This window comes from Phyllostomus discolor, chromosome 15, assembly GCF_004126475.2.
Source record: "Phyllostomus discolor isolate MPI-MPIP mPhyDis1 chromosome 15, mPhyDis1.pri.v3, whole genome shotgun sequence".
NCBI lineage: Eukaryota > Metazoa > Chordata > Mammalia > Chiroptera > Phyllostomidae > Phyllostomus > Phyllostomus discolor.
The window spans coordinates 3021260-3043921 of record NC_040917.2 but is presented as its reverse complement, the minus strand read 5'-3'; the positions used below and the strand labels follow the sequence as shown (position 1 = coordinate 3043921).

General features: G+C 42.2%; 1 protein-coding gene across 2 annotated transcripts in view; it reads left to right on the top strand.

Annotated features, from left to right (window-relative positions):
• CHRM3 (cholinergic receptor muscarinic 3) overlaps positions 1-22662 on the top strand; it is a 314922-nt gene that overhangs the window by 84660 nt on the left and 207600 nt on the right. The window contains exon 3 of one of the 2 annotated variants that reach the window (XM_036016186.1): positions 19913-20013. The exons of the other annotated variant lie outside the window; for it this stretch is intronic. The gene's annotated coding sequence lies outside the window, so the exon portion shown is untranslated. The remainder of the gene's footprint in view (positions 1-19912; positions 20014-22662) is intronic. 2 annotated transcript variants of the gene reach the window in all.

Below are 22662 nucleotides of genomic sequence, written 5' to 3'. Positions count from 1 at the left end.
TAAATTGTAGAGAAATCATCCTCAGTAACCAAGTGTATACGAAGATAAGCCTTATGACCAAAGACAGAAAGAAGAAACCACTTCACCACAATATGACTGGTAGGGAGTGCAGAGGAGGCACAAGAGAGCTGGCTGGGCACCCATAGGGGAAAGCTGAAGATCTGCAGGGATATTTCAGTGGCATGGGGGTTCCCCCTGAGAAGTGTGGGGTCTAAACCCCAAGCTGGGCTCCCCAGCTTATAGCATCAGACCCAGGAAAGGAACTTAGATAATATCCAACTGTGTAGAGAAGCAGGGTTTCTGTCCACCAAGGAGAGATGGCTGGAGATGCACAGAGCCTCTTAAAGGGAAAACACACAAAATTCCATTTGCAAGCAACTACTTACCCTGGACTCCAGCAGAGGGGGTGCAGTGTGGACTAGAGACTCATGAGGAGAGTCTGGGGTTGGTGGCTCTGAGGAGAGAACAGAAGGAACAGCCACCAGGATCCCTGTGCTGAGTTATTCCTCATACTGCAGGAGCCATCTTTCTTGGGCAGAGCATTCCCCTCCAAGTGGCATCAATTTGAGGTGAAGCAATAGCCCCACCTGCAGGAATTACTCTGCCTCACCCTATGGAGCTTAAGTTGGGCTGCTGAGGAGCACAGCTAGAGGTTATCTCAGTGATTAAATTTAACAACTATGGAAAATCTCTGGGAGTTCTGAGACTTGAGCTGACCCTCCCCAGGTCCTGGTGGTGGTAAAAGATGGTCTTGGTGTAGACCTTGGTTCTTTCTGCACATAAATGGGCCCAGCAGAGGAAGCCACAAGTTGTGGATCATTGAGAGCTCCAAACAGGTTGCCCACAGCCAGTCACAGGCAGCATCTGACATATGTCTACAACAGAGACTTTACACTTTTACCTAAAATATAGAAACAAACACAGAGGCAGGCAAAATGGGACAACAAAGAAATAGACCCCAAATGAAAGAACAAGAGAATCCTCCAGAAGAACAACTAGATGAAATGGTGGTAAGCAATTTATCAGATGGAGTTTAGAGTAATGATTATAAGGATACTTAACAGCATGGATAAAAACAAAACAAAACAAAACATAAAAAAGGACCAGTCAGAAATAAAGAATGTAATATCTGAAATAAATAACACACTGGAGAGAGTAAACAGTAGATTGGACAAAGCAGAGGATAGAATCAGTGATTTGGAAGACAAGGTGGAAATAAAAAACACCCAAGGAGAGTAGCAAAAAAAATTAAACAGAATAAGGAGAGCTTAAGAAAACTTTGGGACAACATGAAGTGTGCAACATCCACATTGTGGGAATACCAGAAGAAGAAGAGAGTGAGCAAGAGATCAAGAACCTATGTGAAGAAATGATGACCAAAAATGTGCCTAGTCTGGTAAAAGAAAAAGACACATAAGTTCAGGAATCTCAGAGAGTCCCAAACAAGATGGGCCCAAAGAGGCCCACACCAAGACATATCATAATTAAAATAGCAAAACTTAAAGACATGGAGATAATTCTAAGAGCCACAAAGTAAAAGCTGGTAGTCCCCTACATGTGAGCTCTAATTAGACTGTCATCGGATTTCTCAACAGAAACATTTCAGGCCAGAAAGGATTGGCATGAAATATTCAAGGTGATGAAAAGCAAGGACCTACAACCAAGGCTACTTTATCCAGCAAGGCTATCATTTCAAATTGAGGAGAAATAAAAAGCTTCCCAGACAACAAAAAGCTAAAGGAATACCAGACCAGTACTGTGACAAATGTTGAAGGACATGTTTTTTTTTTTAATTTGTTTATTTTTAGAGAGAGGGGAAGGGGACAGAAAGAGAGGGAAAGGAACATCAGTGTGTGGTTTCCTCTCACGCACCGCCTACTGGGGATCTGGCCTGCAACCCAGGCATGTGCCCTGACTGGGAATTGAACCACAGACCCTTTGGTTTGCAGGCCTGCACTCAATCCACTGAGCTACACCAGCCAGAGGCTGAAGGGCATGTTTTAAGAAGAAGAAAAAGAAAAACTGAGGAAAGTAGATTAAAAATAAAATGGCACTAAATATGTAGAATAATCACCTTAAATGTAAATAGCTTAAATGCTATAACCAAAAGACATAGAGAAGCTGAATGGATAAGAGAACAAGACTCATGTATATGCTGTCTCCAAGAGACCCACCTTAGATTGTAAGACACATACAAACTAAAAGTGAAGGAATGGATAAAAATATGTCAAGAAAATGGAAAGGAAAAGAAAAGCTGGGGTAGCAGTACTTACATCTGACAAAATAGACTTTAAAACAAAGACTATAGTAAGAGACAAGAGGGACACTACAGAATGATAAAGGGAACAATCCAGCAAGAGGATATAATCCTCGTAAATGTTTGTGTACCCAACACAGGAGCACCTAAATATGTAAAGCAAGTCTTGATGGACATAAAGAGAGAGATCAACAGAAATGCAGTCATAGTAGGGTATTTTAACACCACATTGACTTCAGTGGATAGATCTTTCAGATAGAAAATCAACAAAGAGACAGAGGCCTTAAATGACACACTAGATCAAATTAATTTAATTGATATATTCAGAGCATTTCAACCCAAGACAGTAGAATATACATACTTTTCAAGTGCACATGGAATGTTTTCTAGGATAGACCACATGTTAGGACACAAAACACGTCTCAATAAATTTAGGAAGATTAAAGTCATATCAAGCATCTTCTCTGACCACAATGCTATGAAAATAGAAACCAATCACAAAAAGAACAGTGAAAGATACACAAAGACATGAAAAATAAATAACATGTTATTAAACAATGAATGAGTCCCTGGCTGGTATGGCTTAGTGGATTGAGTGTCAGCCTGCAAACCAAAGGGTCACTGGTTCAATTCCTAGTCTAGGGCACATGCCTGGGTCACAGGACAGGTCCCCAATGGGGGACATGTGAGAGGCAACCATACATTGATGTTTCTCTCCTTCTTTTTCTCCCTCCCTTCCCCTCTCTCTAAAAATAAGTAAATAAATAATCTTTAAAAAGAACAATGAATAAATAAACAACAAGATCAAGGAAGAAATCAAAAGATGCTATGAAACAAATGAAAATGAGGACACAACAATCAAAAATCTGTGGGACACTGGGAATGTAATCCTAAGAGGTAAATTCATAATATTACAGGCCTATCTAAAAAAATGCTCCAATAGACAATCTAAATTTATTTACACTTAAAGTAACTTGAAAATAACAATAAACAAAGCATAAAGTAAGTAGAAATAAGGAAGTAATAGAGATCAGATAAATGAAATAGAGTCTAAAAAATGATACAAAAGATCGATGAATCCAAGAGCTGGTTTTTGAAAAGATAAACAAGACTGAAAACCTTTAACCAGACTCATCAATAAAAAAAAATAGAGAGGGTCTAAATAAATAAAATCAGAAATAAAGAAGAAAAATAAGAACTGACACCAAAGCAATACAAAGAATTGTAAGAAATTACTATGAACAACTATATGTGAACAAATTGGACAACCTACACAAAATGGTTAAATTCCTAGAAACATACAGTGTTCCAAAACAAAATCAGGAAGAATCAGAGAATCTGAATAGACCGGTTACACCTAGTGAAATTGGGGCAGTAATTAAAACAAGAAAAAAACCTCCCAACATATAAAAGTTCTGGTTGATGGCTTCACAGGTGAATTTCACCAAATATTCCGGGAAGAATTAACATCTCTCCTTCTCAAACTATTTCAAAAACTTCAAGAGGAGAGAAAGCTCCCAAGCTTATTTTTTAAGGACAGCATTATGCTAATTCCAAAACTGGATAAAGACACTACAGAGAAAAAGAAAATTACAGACCAATATCCCTGAAGAGTGTAGATGCTAAAATCCTCATCAAAATATTAGCAAATTGATTATAGTAATACATCAAAAAGACCATACACCATGATCAAGTGTGATTTATTCTGAGAACGCAAAGTTGATACAGCACTCACAAATAAATAAATGTGATTCACCTCACAAACAAAATGAAGGATAAAAACCACATGATCTTATAAATAGATGCAGAAAAATCATTTGATAAAATCCAGCACCCATTTGTGATAAAAACTCATAGCAAAGTGGGAGTCCTAGCCATAGCAATAAGACAAGAAGAAATAAAAGGCACCCAAATTGGGAAGCAAGAAGTAAAACTATCTTTATATACAGATATCATGATTTTGAATGTAGAGACCCCCAAAGATTCCATCAAGAAATTATTAGAACTGATCAATGAATTCAGGAAAATGGCAGGACACAAAATGAATAACCAGAACTCAATTGCATTTTATATGCCGATAATACACTAACAAAAAGGGAAATTAAGAAAACAATCCCATTCACAATTGCTTCAAAAAGAATAAAATACCTAGGAATAAATCTAACCAAGGATGTAAAAGGCCTGTACTTGGAAATTTATAAGACACTAAAGAAATTGAAGAAGATACAAATAAGTGGAAGCACATACTGTGTTCATGGAGAGAAAGAATCAACATCATTAAAATGTCCGTGCTATCCAAAGCAATGTATAGATTCAATGTAATTCCTATTAACATTCCACCGTTGTATTTCAAGAACTAGAACAAATATTTCAAAAATTTCTATGGAACTACTAAATGTCCTGCATAGCAACAGCAATCCTGAGAAATAGAACAAAGTTAGAAGAATCATGCTACCTAATATCAAAATAAACTATAAGGCCATAGTAATCAAACCAGCATGGTACTGGTGTACAAATAGCCACATAAATCAATGGAACAGAATAGAGAGCCAAGAAATAAACTAATACATTTATAGTCCACTAAAATTTGACAGAGAAAGCAAGCACATACAATCAGCTAAAGATGGTATATTCAATAAATGGTATTGGGAAAATTGCACAGATACATACAGAAAAATGAAACTAGACCACCTTTTTACACTATACACAAGAACAAATGGATTCAAAATGGATTAAAGACTTAAATATTATACCTGAAACCATAAAAATCCTAGAAGAAAACATAAGCAGCAAAATCTTGGGCATTGCTCATAGCAATATTTTATCTGATATAGCTCCCCAGGTGAGAGAAACAAAAGACAAAATAAACAAATGGGACTACATCAAATTAAACTTTTTTCACAGCAAAGGAAACCAACAACAAAATAAAAAGCCCACAGAATGTGGTAGCTACATAGTCAAGCTTTGGGTGTGGTAGCTACATAGTCAAGCTTTGATAAAATACTAGGAGTATCTTGATTTTTCTTTTTACTGAAGCAGAATTCTGTGATAGCCTCAAAACAGTATCAGGGCCAGCTCTTAGGAAGAACTTGCCTAACCTGTGAGCACAGAAACTGTGTTTACTTGATTCCTACTCTGATTACCATGCCTGCTCAGCGTAGGCACTCAACAAGTACATGGCCCAGTTTTGACCCAAGTTCATAGTTTCTGCAGCTGTCATTAATAAAGCATTAAAGTGTTGATTTGATTTGATTTTGTTGTTGTATTGTTTGGTTGTTTCTTTCTTCCTTTTCTTTCTGCTGAATGGCTTGTGTTTGCTTTCTTGCCTCTCAGATGAATTCCTGTATTTGGGAAACAGAAGGTCCTAACACAGGGCCAGCGCAGTCCTGGATCTGAGCGGGTGCCACTGCCTGGCTACTCTGCACCCCGCCTTCCCCTCTCCCCTTGGCTCTTCCTTTCTTCCCCCTCTTCTAATACACGTCACTTTTATCTCAGAGCTGGAAATTCTATCGTGGCATACTTAGGAGAATATCAGGAGTTAGCACACTGAATTTTGTCAACAGTTGTCCAAACTCCTGGATCCCACACCTCACCTTCCTTTCCCTGCTGCGCAGCCCAGGAGAGGGGCAGCTGGCCGCTCCCCAGTGCAGGTGTGCCGATGAGGTCTCAGAGGGATTGTCAGTGGGCGGAATCAGAGAAGAAGGAAAATGCACAGTGGTAAATTAATTTCTGGTGTATTGCCTAATTATCTTTAGGCCTATTTATATTTTTAAGGAGGGATAAATAAAATTAAAGCTGTGCATATTAGACTTCCAAATGAAACAACAAACTGTCTTATATCTGGAACAGGAATTGAGCAAAGCCAATTTGCTTTTAAAGTTTACACAGTGCCAGTCAAAATGTGTTTAGTTTTCAGCTTTTTGGGTATATTCAGGCCTTACCAGTAGAAGACTTATTAGTATTCCTTTGAGACTGTTTGTAAAAAAAAAATAAATAAACACAGATTCCTTGGTTCTACTTCAGGACTTTTAAATTAGAATCTCTAGAGACAAGAACCCAGAAATCTCCCTTCAAAGAAGTCTCTGGGAAATGTTGATGCTTTCACCAGTTCAGGGGACAGTGGGTTACATCTTGAGTAGTAAGTGAAAACCATTTAAATAGCAAAACAATTTTCTAAAATATATATGACACTTAAAAATGTAACTTACTGTTTCTTAGTCATAAAACCAAGTTTCACAAACGCAATAATCAGATTTATCCTCTAGTCTCCCTTCCAGACCCATAAAAAATTGAAAGCTACCAAAATGCCAATATAGTCTTTATTTTTGAAATATTTTCATGACATCAGAAAGCAACAAATGACTGACTATTCACTTATCTAAGAACCTTCTTTGCCTATAAACAGTTATGGAGTTCTTTTTTTCCTGAGCATAAACTGCTGTCTTCACAGGATGGTCTTGTCCAACCCAGCTCTGCTAGCGCGTGTATGGAGCCTGGAAAGGAGAGTAGCTTTGGTTCTGTGTTTGACTTATCACTGATTCAACAGCATCAAAGCATTTTTTAAGTTCCTGCTGTGTGTGGCCCCGTTCTTTGTGCTCTGTGATGAAAGTTGCAGGCACACTGGCCTTGCTTCCTTAAAACTAATGGACCTTCTATATATATCCAAAATACTTTCCAAACATTTTCATCTCTTATTTTTATTTGGCAGAGAGATCTGTGGGCTTAGGAAGTTTATCTTGTCTGCTGACACCCTTACCTTCGGAATCCCCCCTTCTCGCCTCACAGGTTCTGGGCTCCTTTTCCTCCCCAGGCTCCCACACAGACCGTCCTGGGAGCCCCCATACCAGGCATCCTGTCCATCTGCTTGCTGACAGCCTCTCTGATACCCTAGTCTCTCACCCCGTCTGTTGTCCTCTGGGCTTTCCCCATCACCCTCCTAGAAGCTGTTCTCTTCCCATGGTCCAGCATCTGGAGACATTACTGGTGAAACTCACAGCCACGCAGACAAGTGCTATCGTGACCGTGATTTTCCCAGCCTCTCAGCTCAGGTCCTGTAGGCCATTTTTTAATTCTTAGTCTTCTCTTTACAGCGGCTTTGTCAGGAGCCCCTCACCTGTGCCCCTAATTCTGCATGTTGTTCTTCCGCTCAGAGCCCTCTCAGAACACTGCCTCCTGCTTTCTGAGCGTCTCGCAGTTTGCACCTGTGCCCTCTGTGTGTGCACGTCTGTCCCCTTCTTCCTCTTCACCTTGGAGAAGAAACATCCCTTCGACTAGGACATTCACTTTGCTGCCTGGACTCCCTGTTTCTCCTCACAGGAAACAATGTACTTTGTAATGGGTATGGTAACAGATGTTAACTGGACTATTGCAGTTACCATCATTTTGAAATAGTTACAAATATAAAATCATTTTGTTGTATACCTGCAACTAACATAATGCTGTTACATGTCAATTATGCCTCAAATTGATCAACATTTTTCTTAAGAAATAAAAAATATTTCTTGACCTTACTTCTTAGTGCCCTTTCACTCACTCACTAAGCCTGAGGCCCTGGCATGGGTGGCACCGTCCTGCATGGAGCAAGTCACTGCTCTGCCCTCTGTCCCCACTCACTGCCATTAGCTGTTTGGCTTCCACTCCTTACTGACCAACTGAAACATTGGTCTTAATGGTTACCAGTGAACACTGCTATCTCTTAACTGCCCAGTTTTTTTACTCAAAAACATCTTAGACTTTGAGGCATTGTTATCTATTTCTTGGCAATGCCGTTGATAATGATTCAGAATCCGTGCATTCGCCCACTCTCTCGTGTCAGTTCCTGGGTTTGGGTGGGACCCCTCCTCCTCCCCCTGCCTCCCGACATAGTCGCTCCCTGAGACAGCTGGCCTCTCCTCTGAGAAGACTCTTCTATTCCCTGCTGCCATCTCTCAAGTTGCTCTCCTACCTGTTATGCAGGTGGGTCATCTTTGTGTTTAAACTACCTCCCCAAAGCTTAGTTTCTGTGTTGCTAATTGTGTATTTTGCCGAGTGAGCTGTGCTTATAGCAGCCTCAACATTTCTGAGACCCAGGTGTGTTTACCAGCGTCCCTACTTGCCACACACACACACACACACACCACCACCACCAATTCCTTTCTCTTTTTATCTCAAAGACAATAATATTGTCCTGACTCCTGGCCTGATAAAAATATGGGAATAGTCTCCTTTTTTATATCCAGTCAGCTGAGAAGCTGCTTTTGGCTAGACGAGCCTCATGGCTCTCACTTTAATGTAACATGCACCTGAGCGAAGACCATCAGGCACTTGTTAGAGCAGGGTCTCTTACTCACAGGTCCCAGGGTCATGGCCTCCCAGGAAAGTTTAGAGAGGGCAGTGGGAGCGTAGACTTCAGGCTGTACCTTTACAGGGACCTGAGGACGGCTTCCTAGGGTTTTGCAGGTTCACTCTTCATTGGTGAATATAAACCTAAGAGCAGGAATCAGGACGTGGGCAGGGGAAAGGAGGGTCCCTTGTGTGGCCAGGTTCTAGGTTATCCTGGTGTTTCTCAAAGGGGAACTTCATGGAGGGGCACCCTGCTTCTTATTTAGCATCTCATTAGTAGATGTGTATGCATCTGGCACTGTTATTCCAGATGGATGTCTCTGAGTTGAAGCCTGGCAGTCAGAAGCTGCATGTCAGGCACTTCACTGCAGAAGTCTAGTGGAGGTTTTCTTTCTGGTGTTCACTGGCCCTGTGCTGGATGCTGCAGGTGGCCCCTGTCCTCTTGACCCCCCTGCCCTGCCCCCCACAATCACTTCATTACAACAGTCTCAGTTACAGGTTGACTACTCACTTTTGATAGGTCTTCAGTATGAAACTAAACCACAAAAAGTTAGAGCTTCCTGAAACTGAAGCTCAAAGGGGAGAGAAGGGCCCCCTCATCTTCTTTCACGCCTTCCATAAGTCAAAAATTGACCCCACTGTGTAGGGTCCACAGGAACCAATCTCCCTGTTGTTTTTTCTGTCTTCCCATATCCAATGAGAGCCGAATGCAGCCTTCCTGTGCTGCTGGGCTTTGCAGCTCTATGCCAAACCCTGTTGTCTTTCCTACACGATGGAAAGAAATGTGCAGTGAGTGCTTTGTGTGGAATTGCTTTGAAATTCAGCAGTGTGTGCAGACTCTGAGCACTTCATTTTATTAGGGGTTTACTTAGAAATGTAATTTGTTCATCACTCAAGGTCAATACACTTTTAAATTTTGGCTCAGCCTTTGCTTCCTCAGTCCCTTGCACTTTGTTTATGTGAGCGCCGTGCCTATGTCATCTGTCTTCTGAAACATTTCAGCTTCTCTGAATCGCTCTGGGGATAAAGCACAGGCTCCTGAAGACCAGGTTCATGGCTTCCCCGTGGGCTCCAGCCTCGTTCCCTGGTGCTCACTGCATGGTGTGCTCTCAGTGTAGCACCTTCCTTTTGATTTTAGCCTTTGTTTGTATTGCTCCCATCCCTGAAGCACTTCCCTCCTCTGTTATTTTATGACTTGTACTCTTGTTTAAGATCTGGCTTATCTCCCACAGAGTATTTCCTTCTTTCTCGGTTTATCCTTCCTGAACCAACGCCTTTCTCACAGCACAGCACAATGTCAGTCACATGGAGTGCCACGTGAGGCACAGCAGACAGACACATAGGTTTGTACACCCATATCTTCTGTGTATACTGGTAACATGCATAGCACTTATACCATTTATTTATGGCATGCTTATCTTTTTGACCAAAAGGTAGCATAAACTTCCCAAAGGTAAGGGTGATGATTTCCATTTGCCTGTATGCCCCCCAAACTCGAGCATCATGCTCTGTACCTGAGATATCTAGAGTGACTATATATGGGACATCTTGGAAAAGAGACGGGAGACATGTGTCTCTATTCCAGGAATTTGTTGACACTTGTTCTATAGTCAAACTCTTTCTCTTTGCACTGCTATGAGCTCTGATTTCGCAGATGTTTTATAGGAGCCTGCAGTTAGGTGAAGGGTTGTTATCTGAAGGACAGAGACGCTCAACAGCAGCAGGGGCTTGTGGGTCCAGCTCACACTCCAGAACATCCCGACGCTCATGTTTCTGGTCCAACAGAGCAATTTCCAGCTCATCCATTGTATGCTGGTTTCCGGAAAACAGAATTCTAATTTATCCCATCTGAGTGATTTCAGAAGCTTATGTTCCTTTTGGGGAATCAGTACAGTTTTTGTCCACTTTGCTCATTAGGAAAACAGTTGGGGTCTTGTTCACAGGAAGAATGGGTAGCTCTAGAAATAGCAGGATTTGGGGGGAAATGTCTTATCCATTTTACGCAACACCAAGAAACTGAAGGGACATCGACTGCTCTGAGGGCACCCCAGCCTGCAGGTGGAACACCACCTTCACTCCTGAATGTCGGTACCTCTGTGACAGCCACGCCATAGCCTCTCTCATGCCCAGCCCCGGCCGCCCCTGCCCCCGTCCCCTTCCCGGTCCCAGTCCCCCAGCCTGGTGCCCGCCCGCACCTCTCGCGAGGCCAACACGGAGCCTGGCCCGCTAGGGTCGCCGGGAACCGCGGGACACTTCCGGATCTAAGCCCCTGACGTGACCAGCAGCCTGGCCCCAACTTCGTTCGAGTAAGCAGAAATTTGATGCCTTAAAAGGGAAAGGTTGGAGGAAGATGATTAAGTCCAATTTCCTTTCCTTTTTAGGTTGTTTACAGTCTTTTTCTGGGTTCATTGTCTGTTGTTCTGTTTGTTTCCATCGATTGACGTGTTAAGCAGACTCGTTCCTCAGCCTCACTCGAGGGAATGTTACTATTTCTCTGCAGTTCGTCGTGTCTTTTGTACCGACAGGGGCCACTCTCCCGCAGGCCAGGCTCCCTGAAATTCATAGCACTAGACTCAAACCGGACTCGTTTTCCCTCACGTTCTTTGGGTCTTGGTGTCCATGGGTCACACAAGGTGCTTCTCGTGTGAGGGCTGCTGCTGACTGGGGTACTGGCAGCAAAGTGGAGGTCGGCCGAGGAAGCGCGGGCCTGGCCCAGAGAGCTGGCCGCACTGCCCGACGGGAGCGTGCGGAGGCGGGGCTGACATGACGTCCCACGACAACTGATTTGCTAACGATGACGTTTCCTTAAAGAAACGCCACCCACTGGATGTTCACGTGTTTCAAATCAGAAATTGCAGGGAGATGCAAAATCAGAACAAGCACACTCTGTCGGGCATGCCTGGGGCTACAGCAGTTCACAGCCCACAGCCAACCTGTTCCCTCTCTGCAGGCGCCCTTCCACCCCAGGTACTGGCTTATTCAAAACAAATGCAAGATGTGCGTATTTCCTAATGTACCTAAGATACATATTAAAAATGAATTATTTCAATAAAGTGTTAGATTTTTAAGTGATCAGCTTTGATATTATAAAAGAGTAAGGAGCCGGGTAAGGTTTTATTGTAATCAGCGGTACTGAGGTATAATGTGTGTACAACGATGAGTACCCATTTTATGAGTATATTTGGATGAGGTTGAGTAAATTTACTGCCTTTCTAAGTTTAGTCAGTACATTTCCATCACCAAAGTTCCCCTACACCTCCTCCCAGTCAGCGGACACATACCAACCCCATCCCCACCCCAGCTCCTGCGGGACACTGCTTGGCTTTCTGGCCCATACATTAATTATACTTATTTCTTATACAATTTAATAATAATGGGATCCTACAGTATGTATTTTTGTGTCTGGCCTCTTTTGCTCAGCGTAATATTTTTTGAGGTTATACATGGTATTGTGAATATCAGTAGTTCATCCCTTTTTATTGCATTTTTACTCCATTGTATTGATGATATCAAGGTTTGCTTCTCCATTCCATTTGACAGACATTTTTGTTCAGTTTGGGGAGATTAGGAATGAGGCTGCTATGAACATTTGTGTGCAAGTTTCTGAATAGACATATATTTTTCTCTCTCTTGGGTAAATAACTAATAATGTAAATACACAGCTATACATTAAGCATATTTAACTCTATTAGAAATGCAAAATTGTTTTCCTAAGTGGTTGCACCATTTCATCTTTCTCACGAGCAGTACGATAAGTGTTCACTTGATGTCAATAGGTTCTGCAGCTTTAAGTGCATTGACATAATAGTGACACCAGTTTTACCATCGGATAATTGATACAAACTAGCATTAAGTTCCTAAGGCATCGCATCAATGTTATAACCGTATGGCATTGAACAAAACAGTGTTATTCAAGTCCTGTTTCAATCCTTAGTACAGTCGTTTCATCCTTGTGAGTGTGATGGCATCTGACTGTGATTTTAATTTGCCCTGTGTTGTTCAGCACATTTGTCACAGGTATACTGGATTTCTGAAACTCTGGTTGCCACTCCCTCAGCTCTGCCTGTGCTGCCCTCCCCACTGCACGCCACGGCAGCCTCGTCCACACACAGCCCAGATGGGGCTTCCCTTCCATCTTTATCATCAGCCTGTTCTCCACTTTCTGGACACAGTCCTTTCATTTATTTTGTACAGTGTTCTGACTTTGTTTTGTTTTTTGACAGGGGATGCCAGGGATGTAGGTTATATTTTTCCTTTGTTATGCTGTAATGGCTATGAGTGGAAGTCCAGGTGAATTTTTATGAAACAATTTTGTACATTTTTGAAATTTATCAAGGACCAAACCAAGAAAACTCAAGTTATATTGTATGAAAAAAGAAAAAAAAAAACCTCTTCCAGTTATTATTCCTAGGCTCACTCTCTGGTAGGAAGAGCACATGACATCGGGAAAGAAAAGGAAAACCATGCCCTGGAGTCACAGGAGGCTGCAGACCAGGGGTGACAGTGGAGGACAGGGAGGCCCAGCAGTCTAACATGTGCTTCCCAACTTTCTGTCTTGGGGATCTGACCCCAGGAAAGGGAGGTGTGTGGTGGAAATCAGATGTGCCGAGACCCGGAGCTGTTCCATACACAGCCCACGTAAACGCCCCAGTGAATTTAGCAGTTCGGCCTGGTCCATCAGAGGGAAGCCCTGGGGCATAGGTCCTGGTGTGTCATAGCAAGACCCAGGTAGCTGGACAACTTGTCATTGGGGCTGGAGTGCTGTCTTGTGAGTGAAGATGGTTTCTACCTGAGGGTTGCAGCATTCAGGGCTGAATGTGCATCACAGCCATACCTGAGAAAGGAAGGAAGATGAGGCTGAGTGAAACACAGGTGTCTGCCCAGGCTTAACAGGTCAAGGAAAAGCTGATGGCATGCATGCCATTGGTGGACTTGACTAGAAACGTCAGCAGGGCTGAGGACAGTCTCATGGCTTAGGGGACAGGCCAAGTCATGTCCAGAAGTCTAGAGACGTAAACTCTGTCTTCTGTTTCTGAGTTTATTAAAGCCATCCCTCCCTCCCTCCCTCTCTCTCTCTCTTTCTCCCTCCCTCCCTCCCCCTGCCCCCTGTCCCCCACCTTGAAAAAAAGAGTGGGAGAAGAAGGCTTAATGGAGAGACTAACTCATCAAAAGAGATTGAACAGCACCCAAATTATGTTTGGTTTTGCATTTTCTTTTAGACACAAATGCATAAACACTATGCAAAGGGAGGGGCAAGGAATGTGGTTTGTGAGTTTCTAATGATTTGAGAGATTTATAAATTTAGGAAGTTCTTTGCTTTCTAAGAACCATGGACCTAGGAGATGGGTAGTAGATTTTCTGCTCTTCATCTCCATTTTAGAAGATAGGTGGTATTCTGGAGCAGCAAATGTTTGGAATTTACATCCTAAATTCAGGGGTCAGACCAGGACTAGAGAGGGTGACAAGGATGTCTCCTGACACAGATGGTGAACACTTGCTAGTTTGCCCTTCTGCTTACATGAGACAGAAACAAGGAGCAAAAAATTAGCTTTTGTTTCTTCAAACACACGTTCTTCCTGCACAGCCAAACACAAAATATGTCCCCAAAGGTGGAGGAGGCCTTGCAGGGATGTGGGTGATGCCTTAAAGCAGAAAAGAAGTGGGAGGATCTGCTCCTCAGCCAGTTTCTCCAGCTTTTCCCCTGGAGTGTGGGGTGCGGGGAGTGCAAGGAGGCAAGAGCTGGAGGCAGAGTGGAAGGCATTGTTGATCACGGATCCATAAAATTGCATTCAGGGGCCTTCATATCAACAAATCTCCTTTTTATTGCCCACCTACCTTATGTGTCCATGGACTGATACTATGAACAATTGATTGTCATCATTCTGTTAAAATAGACAGGGTGGACAGAAGTAGGCTTATAGTTTTGAGTGACATGCTTTTGAATTAATAAAGCTGTTGTAATAATTATAACCTGCATCTTTCTTCCCATACGAAGAACTGTTAACCTACTTTTGCCAACCTCTGTGTTTTATGCTGGCATCATACTAAATATACCTTCCTCTCCCTCCTCCAGCATCAAATAGTTAACGAGGTAACAAAATAACATTTTATATTCTGGGAACCATTTAACCATGCCAACACATACTCTTAATACATCATATTTGTGGGTCTCTGTTCTTGTTCAAAGGATAATTTAAATGAGTACAATTTGGAATTATATTATGAGAATGTGGTTAAGATTTTTAAAATACATTCATGCCTACTCTAACTTAGCACCACTGTTTCCTTGCTTTTCTGGTCACTCATCTAGTATTTATTCATATATGTATTTTGTTCCTATTTATATTCAGAACATAAAATTTTATCTACTGCTGCCTTTATCAATTTCCATATTGGGCTTATTTACTACTTTAATGTCTACTTAATACTATACATGTACTTAATATACCAACACTTTTGCAGATGCCATTCTGTGGGATACAGACATAGTTTCTATTATTCACTGTCATGAATAATGCTACAATGAACCTTTTCCTAAGGATACCATTTTCTGATTTTGAATGTTCACCTTGAGATAATTTGTAAGTAGGATTACTAGGTTCGAATGTATGAATACATTTAAGGACTCTTAAAACAGGTGTGGGTTGAACTGGTGATTCAGTGGACTGTACATACCTACAATACTACCAAGAATGTGAATTTATCAGTGGTTTCCCAAATAGTCTCATTTGCATTTTACTATTTATAATTGTAGTTAATTCTATCAGTATCATTTTTTAAAATTAGGATTTCTTTAAAATTACCCTTTGAGATTTTTACAATTTACATACTGCTTACTGTTTGAGAATTAGTGTGGTTTAATTAGGGAAATCACTCAAGTATGAGATAAGCACAAGAGGCTCACATCCCTACTCAGGCCAGTTCTCATTGTGTATGCAGTGAATTAGCCTCTCAGGAAAGGTAATCCCTTCATCTGTTAACTGAGGGTGAGGACACCTGCTTCACCAGGCCATTGGAATGAGGATCAGGTGAGCTCATCAGTGCCGGGTATGCTGTGTTGCACAGGGAGTTCTCACCCCTCCTTCCCTCTGTCTGTCTGCATTGTCCATCCAAAGACCTCCCCGACCTCTTGTCAGGGTCACCCATGCATGTCCTTTGGTACAAAGCTCCACAAATCCTGTGTTTCCAGCCCTAGGGCTGATGGTCAGCACATCTAAGGAGCTGATCTCTGGCTCAGCAGCACCAGCAGAAACAGGATGAACCACTGAGGCCACATCTGTAGGATGCCACGAATTACCAAACTGTACCTATAAATAAGAAATACGCTCAACGTGAACTGCTTGACATGGATTCCTTGTTTTGGAACTCTTTGTGTAGCCCAGTTTCTCTTCAGTGTCTTACCCATTTTTTCTTCTGTACAATTTCTCAGAGATATTTCAATTTGCTTATCTGCTTCTTTGTTGTGGTTTTGAGTAACACATCAGTGGAATCTTCTATCCGTTGCATCCAACTCAGGAACGAGCTTACCTTAGTGGTAACAGGCTTAGTTTGTCAAGCAATTGTAATGGCTGGAACTTGCAGATCTGGATGACACCATCCCTTGGATTTGTCTATCTCATATCCCATGTCTGCATCCTGGGCATCACTGTGCCTCTTCTGCCTGGACCTGTCTCTGTGTGGATGGCCTTTTTAGCAGGAGCTGCCTTTTCGAAGCCCATTCTTCAAAGTCAGAATGACCTCTCATATGTCATAAGATGTGCAGCTTTTGAGTTGAAAAAGCATTAAAAATAAAATTGATCATCTTCTTTCATCAGGGTGGGCAATTTGGGGGCTGCTGAAAGATTTTTCATTCTCTCACTTCCATGGTGAAAACTTGGACTAGGAAGTACTCCAGGTAGCCTCACTTAAGAGGCTGGGGCAGTTGCAAGGGACAGCCTTTGGCTTCCCAGCCACAGCAACATGCAGGGCTGTAAAGCACACACCTGTCAGGGGTGAAGGCAAAAGGCCTGAGATAGGCTGCCGTGCAGCAGGTCCATTTGCAGAGGGACTGGAGGCTCACCCCCGAATTTGTCATCTTCTTGGGCAGAGCACAGTAGACAGCCCTGTCTCCAGTATGGCTTTACAAGAAGTCTATCACGGAAAGTGTCAGAACTCACAAGGCGACTTCCAACCAAGATGGAGGCATAGGTAGATCTACCGTGCCTCCTTGCACAACCAAAAGGACAACAACAAATTAAAAAAAAAAACCAGAACTGCCAGAAAATCAAATTGTATAGAAGTCTGACAACCAAGGAGTTAAAGAAGAAACATTCATCCAGACTGATAGGAGGGGTGGAGACTAGCAGCCAAGTGGAGAGGACTCGAGGCCAGATAGTGGCTGGAGGAACAGGTGAGGCAGTGGCTAGCAAAGTGGGTTGTCCCACATTTGTGTGTGAATAAACCAAGAGGAAAAACTGGGGAGTGAGATGGACCAAGCAACCCAGGGTTCAACATGGGTAAATAAAACTTCAAAACCTCTGGCTATAAAAATCTGTCTGGATGGGGTGGTGAGACAAACTCCCAGACTCACAGGAGAATTTGCTGGAGAGATCCACAGGGTCCTAGAATGTACACAAATCCACCCACCCGGGAATCAGCACCAGAAGGGCCTAATTTGCATGTGGGTAGCAGAGGAAGTAACTGAAAGCCGGCAGAGAGCCAAGCAAGCAGCAGTGTTCCCTCTCAGACCCCTCCCCGCAGACAGCACCATAACGAAGCAACATGGCTTGCCCCACCCAGGTGAATACCTAAGGCTCCGCCCCCTGCAACATAGCTGGTACATAGAGGCAAAGAAAGGACCCAAATAAAAGAACAGATCAAAGCTCCAGAAAAAATACAACTAAGCTGATGAAGAGATAGCCAATGTATCAGATGCAGAGTTCAAAACACTGGTAATCAGGATGCTCACAGAAATGGTTGAGTATGGTCACAAAATAAAGGAAGAAATGAAGACTATAAAAAGTGAAATAAAGGAAAATACACAGGGAACCAACAGTGAAGGGAAGGAAACCAGGATTCAGATCAACGATTTGGAACAAAGGAAATAAACACCCAACTGGAACAGAATTAAGAAACAATTTTAAAAAATGAGGAGAGGCTTAGGAACCTCTGAGACCACTTTAAAAGCTCCAACATCTGAATCATAGGAGTGCCAGAAGGAGAAGAGGAAGAGCAAGGAGTGGAAAACATATTTGAAAACATAACAAAGGAGAATATCCCCAATCTGGCAAAGTAAATGGACTTCCAGGAAGTCCAGGAAGCTCAGAGAGTTCCAAAGAAGTTGGACCCACGGAAGCACACACCAAGCCACATCGCAATTACATTACCCAAGATGAAAGATAAGGAGAGAATCTTAAAAGCAGCAAGAGAAAAAGAGACAGTTACCTACAAAGGAGTTCCTATAAGACTAGCAGCTGATTTCTCAAAAGAAACCTTACTGGCAAGAAGGTGATGGAAAGAAGTTTTCAAGTCATGAAAGGCAAGGACCCACATCCAAGATTAACCTATCCAGCAAAGTTATCATTTAGAATGGAAGGGCAGATAAAGTGCTTCCCAATTAAGGTCAAGTTAAAGGAGTTCATCATCACCAAGCCCTTATTATATGAAATGCTAAAGTGACTTATCTAAAAAAAAAGATAAAAAACTATGAACACTGAAATGACAACAACAAACTCACAGCTATCAATAATGACCTAAAACAAACAAACAAACAAACAAACTCAGCAATCAATGAGAACAGGAAGAGAATCACAGAAATGGAGATCACATGGAGGGCTGCCAGTGGGGAGACGGAGGGGGAGAATGGGGGAAAGGTACAGGGAATAAGTAGCATAAATGGTAGATACAAAATAGATAGGGAAGTTAAGAGTAGTATGAAAAACGTAGAAGCCAAAGAACTTAAATGTATGGCTGATGGATATGAACTAAGGGGGTGGATAATGCTGGAGGGTGGTGGGTGGAGGGTGGAGGGGAATACAGGGGAAAATGGGACAACTGTAATAGTGTAATCAATACAATATATATTTTTTAAAAGAACAAGGTAAAAAAAGTGGCCTCAGCTGTAGTCTTGTTGTCTATTGCATGTCTGCCCTTCCTGATACTGGGACATGGAGGGTGATAATGGAAAAGTTCACTTTTTCCCAGAGCCTACTCTGCAGCCCTTGTCATGAGCGACAGTGACTGCAGCAGTCACACCACATTCATCACCCTGTGGCAGAGGGGCTGGCTCTCTCTTACCTTCCAGCCGCACCATCCCTTTGTGCCCTGGGGCCAGGCCCCCAAACCACAGGTGCACTGTCCTACCTGGAAGACAGATCATAGAGCCAGAACGAGATAATATTGTAAGGATTTTGGGAAAAGACTCAAATTCCATACAGTGATTTCTGGCAGGTGCTTTTGTTTATACTGTTGGACTGTACACAATCATTTAAATCTGTATGAGGATGCTCTGATTGGGATTGTGTATATCGTGTGCCCCTCACATTGTCACAGGACTTTTATGGAAGCTCCCAGAACATGACTTTCTCTCTGAAGTGCTGCCTACGTATCTTTCCCCACCCCCATGCCACCACCTCCCTTTGTCTGTCTGACACCCCGAACTCAGCATTTTGGACTGAGCTATCTCTGCCCTCTCTGGCCCATGTATGGGCAATCGCTAGTCCTTGGCACCTTGCATGGGAATGCTCTGCATCCAGCTTGGCCTTCCTACTCAATAGCCTGGGGTTGTTGTAGGGCAGGACCTAGTTCTGTTCACTTTTTCAGCCCTGGTTCAGGTTATTTGCTCAGTAAATATTGATCATAATGGTGAGTGAATATCAAATACTTGTCATATAAAATAACAAATTGAAGTAGTAAAGTGAGTGGTTTCTTGCATATTTGCTATAAAACTTGTGAAGGAACTCAACACCTAGCTTTTTATAGGTAATATAAATGCATGTGCATTATGTATGCACATTAAAGGGGAATCTTCTCAAGTGCTGCCAATGTTATTACCGAAAGTTTTCCAACCAAAGGTCCATAACCACCTGACAGACCAGATGCTGTGACCTCTGTGTGAGAGGCAAGCCGCACAAACTCACTGTTTCATCAGCAACTGCTTGGATCATGCATCCAGTGAGATGTGGACAGGGGTGCAGAACAAAAGGGTTTCTTGATGAAGTGCATTTGAAAAATGCTGGGATAAATCTCCACGTATGAAATCGATCACAGTTAAAATACCATGTCACAATTTAGTGTCTAGGAGTCCTACTCTCTTTTCTATCTCGTTTGACCAATTTACTTATTTATGATTTTCAGCTTCTGCAGTGACATGGCACCTGGCTTCTTTCTTCAAGGGAAGTTCAACCCACAGCACAGTCCTTGGACACACTGCATGGTTTGTGATCTACCTGGTGCAGGTATGCAGACCCTCTCTTAGAGTCCCACCCACTCTTTTGGATCGTGCCAGTGGATCCATATCCATTCCTGTTGTCCTTGTTGATTCTGAGAATGGAATTTGTTCTGAGGAGTTAAAACTCAAATGTCAGGGATGACTTTGATGACCTTGTCTTGCCTTCTTAGAAGTATGTGTTTACAGTATGACATTCAAGGTCCCTGGAGACCCCTTCATCTTCTTTGTTATGTGATAAACACAAATTAAGAATGCATTGTTCAGGGGAGAAGGGAAAGTCTGTGCTCACATGGTTCTTAAAATAATGAGACTTACCTACAACTCCATGGGAATCAAGTATATGATTTATATGTCAGTAAGTGTTATAACTGTTTATAAGTATAACATCTGTAGTTCAGACTTCTAACAGAAAGATATAAACTTCTTATTGTGTCCATACTTTGTCTAGGACTAGGCAAAACTGAGTGCTAGATTGTAAACTACATGGCTGCACATGCAAATTATTATCCCTTGATCTCTAAGGTTTTGTGAAAGTTACTCCTTTGGTATATCATGACATAATGTGAATCTACATAAAAATATAGTATTTGACAGTTTTTTGATTAACAAAAGTCTCTTGAAGAGAATATCCTGAAGTGAGGTTCTCCTAAGATACAAGCCTGTATGTCAGGAGATTTAATTCAAGTCAGACTCCTTGGATGGGAAGTGTATGTGTAGGGGGTTGTCCGAAAGGGATACTTTATTATGAAATTCACTGCTTTGCTGTATTTGACTTTTTAAATATTATTATGAATATGGTTGGCTCATTGAAATGCTGGTACAATTTAGAAAGTTTCTCATCTATATAAATCTTATTTTCAAAAGTAAATTGTAACTGCTCTGCCCACCCCTCCCCCCACCAAAAAGATCTGCTGAAACCACGTTAGGGTGATAGCACAGACTTGAGACTTAATTAGATGTGAGACCTAGCTTTGCTGATTAACTTACTACCTTGGGAATCATTTTTGTGCTTTTTAAAGAAGAGTATTATTACTTAATTCAGAAGAAAGGGCAGGAGTGGGGAGGGAGTGGGGAGGGAGGAGGGGAGAAGTGATCAATTCACAATTGCAATGAACCAAATGCACCAGGTCACCTTTACTCTTAATGAAGCTTCAAGTAATAATGGCTCGTTTCCACGAGTCTCCAAAGCATTTCCTCCAACTTTCTGTGAGGGTCTGAAATCCATAATGAGAGTTTAACCTTCCTGATTTAAGGCAGATGTTGCAACTGGTCCCCTATGTATTCAATTTCAGTTTGAGTATTTTGCAGCTTTTGGCCCACACAGAAGTGACATGTATGCATTTTTTTAAAAATCGCCAAATCAACAAATCCAGAGTTCACATAAAAACCTGGCTTCCCAGTCATCTCTTTCTCTATAAATTGTGCTACAATTAAACTAATTCATTGGGCCAGAAATCTCGTCAGGAGAGGCTCCTCCCTATCTTTACCGTCTCTACACTTGACCCTGCAGATGCTCCAGAGCTCAGCTCTAACCCAGTGTCTTCAGCCCTCCCTGTGACAGGTGCTGGTGCCACAGCTACTTCCACAAAATGATGTCCACATTTGAGGGTGGAGCTGGGGCCTCAGAAGTTTTACAAAGCTCCTCAGGGGTTTTAATGTGCAGCAAGGTCTAGAGTCACTGCTTGAACACCTTCCTTTGTCTCGGTCCACTGTCACCTCCTTCATCTACAATGGCCCTACATCATCTTCTCCTTTCCATTCATGTTCCTCCTCAATCCGTTCTTGAACAGCCAGAGTAATTATCTTTAGGTATAAAAGTATATGATCAATTCCTGCTTAAACCTCTTCAATAACAAAGGGACAATGACTGATAATGATCCTTTATCCATTGGTTGGATAAAGACCCTGAGTTCAGGCTTCATTGGAGGACCAAGTCATTGAGGCATGAAGTTTCTTGGGGAAATGGGGGAGAAAGCATAAAGGATGCAGCTGAGGATGCCTAGGCAGTTTTGCTCCATTCCTTCCTCAGTACCTCCTGCCCCTCTGCTTCCCCAGGCGGTGACGCTGGCATACTGCCCAATGCCTGCTGCCAGTCAGGGTGCTGATCTCTTGCACTATCAACCTTTTATAACTGGTCAGTGACATTATTGTAAGATTAATTTTATGGCACAGCGACCAGAGTTTATTAATTGTTACTCTTATAGTCTCATGATTCATTCAGCACTGTAAGTTGATATGGTAGATTTTTAGGCAGAAGAACAGGATTTGGGGCTTTGTCAGGGTAGGGTTATAACTGGCATCTTGTCGCCTGCTGCTCAGACATACAAAACTTCCTTTCACCACTGAGAAATGTCAATCCAGTAACTCATCTGAGCTTCCATGGAGACTTTCTTATCCCACAGTGACCACAGAGAGTCTCCATGGACTTGCTTTAGGCAGTGAGAGTTCTCCTTTAGACTCTAATCTCCCATAACTGCATGTGGAAAGGAAAACGGTAAGTTATCGTCAGAATGTTTTCATCAAAAGGATACCCTTGAGGTTTAGTGATGTTACTTTAATCAGTTTTAAAAGAAATCAGTAAATGCAAGGTTCATGGAAGCTGAGTGGGAACTTGGGTCCATGTCAGCACCCCTTGTGCACAGCAGAGTCGATTTGT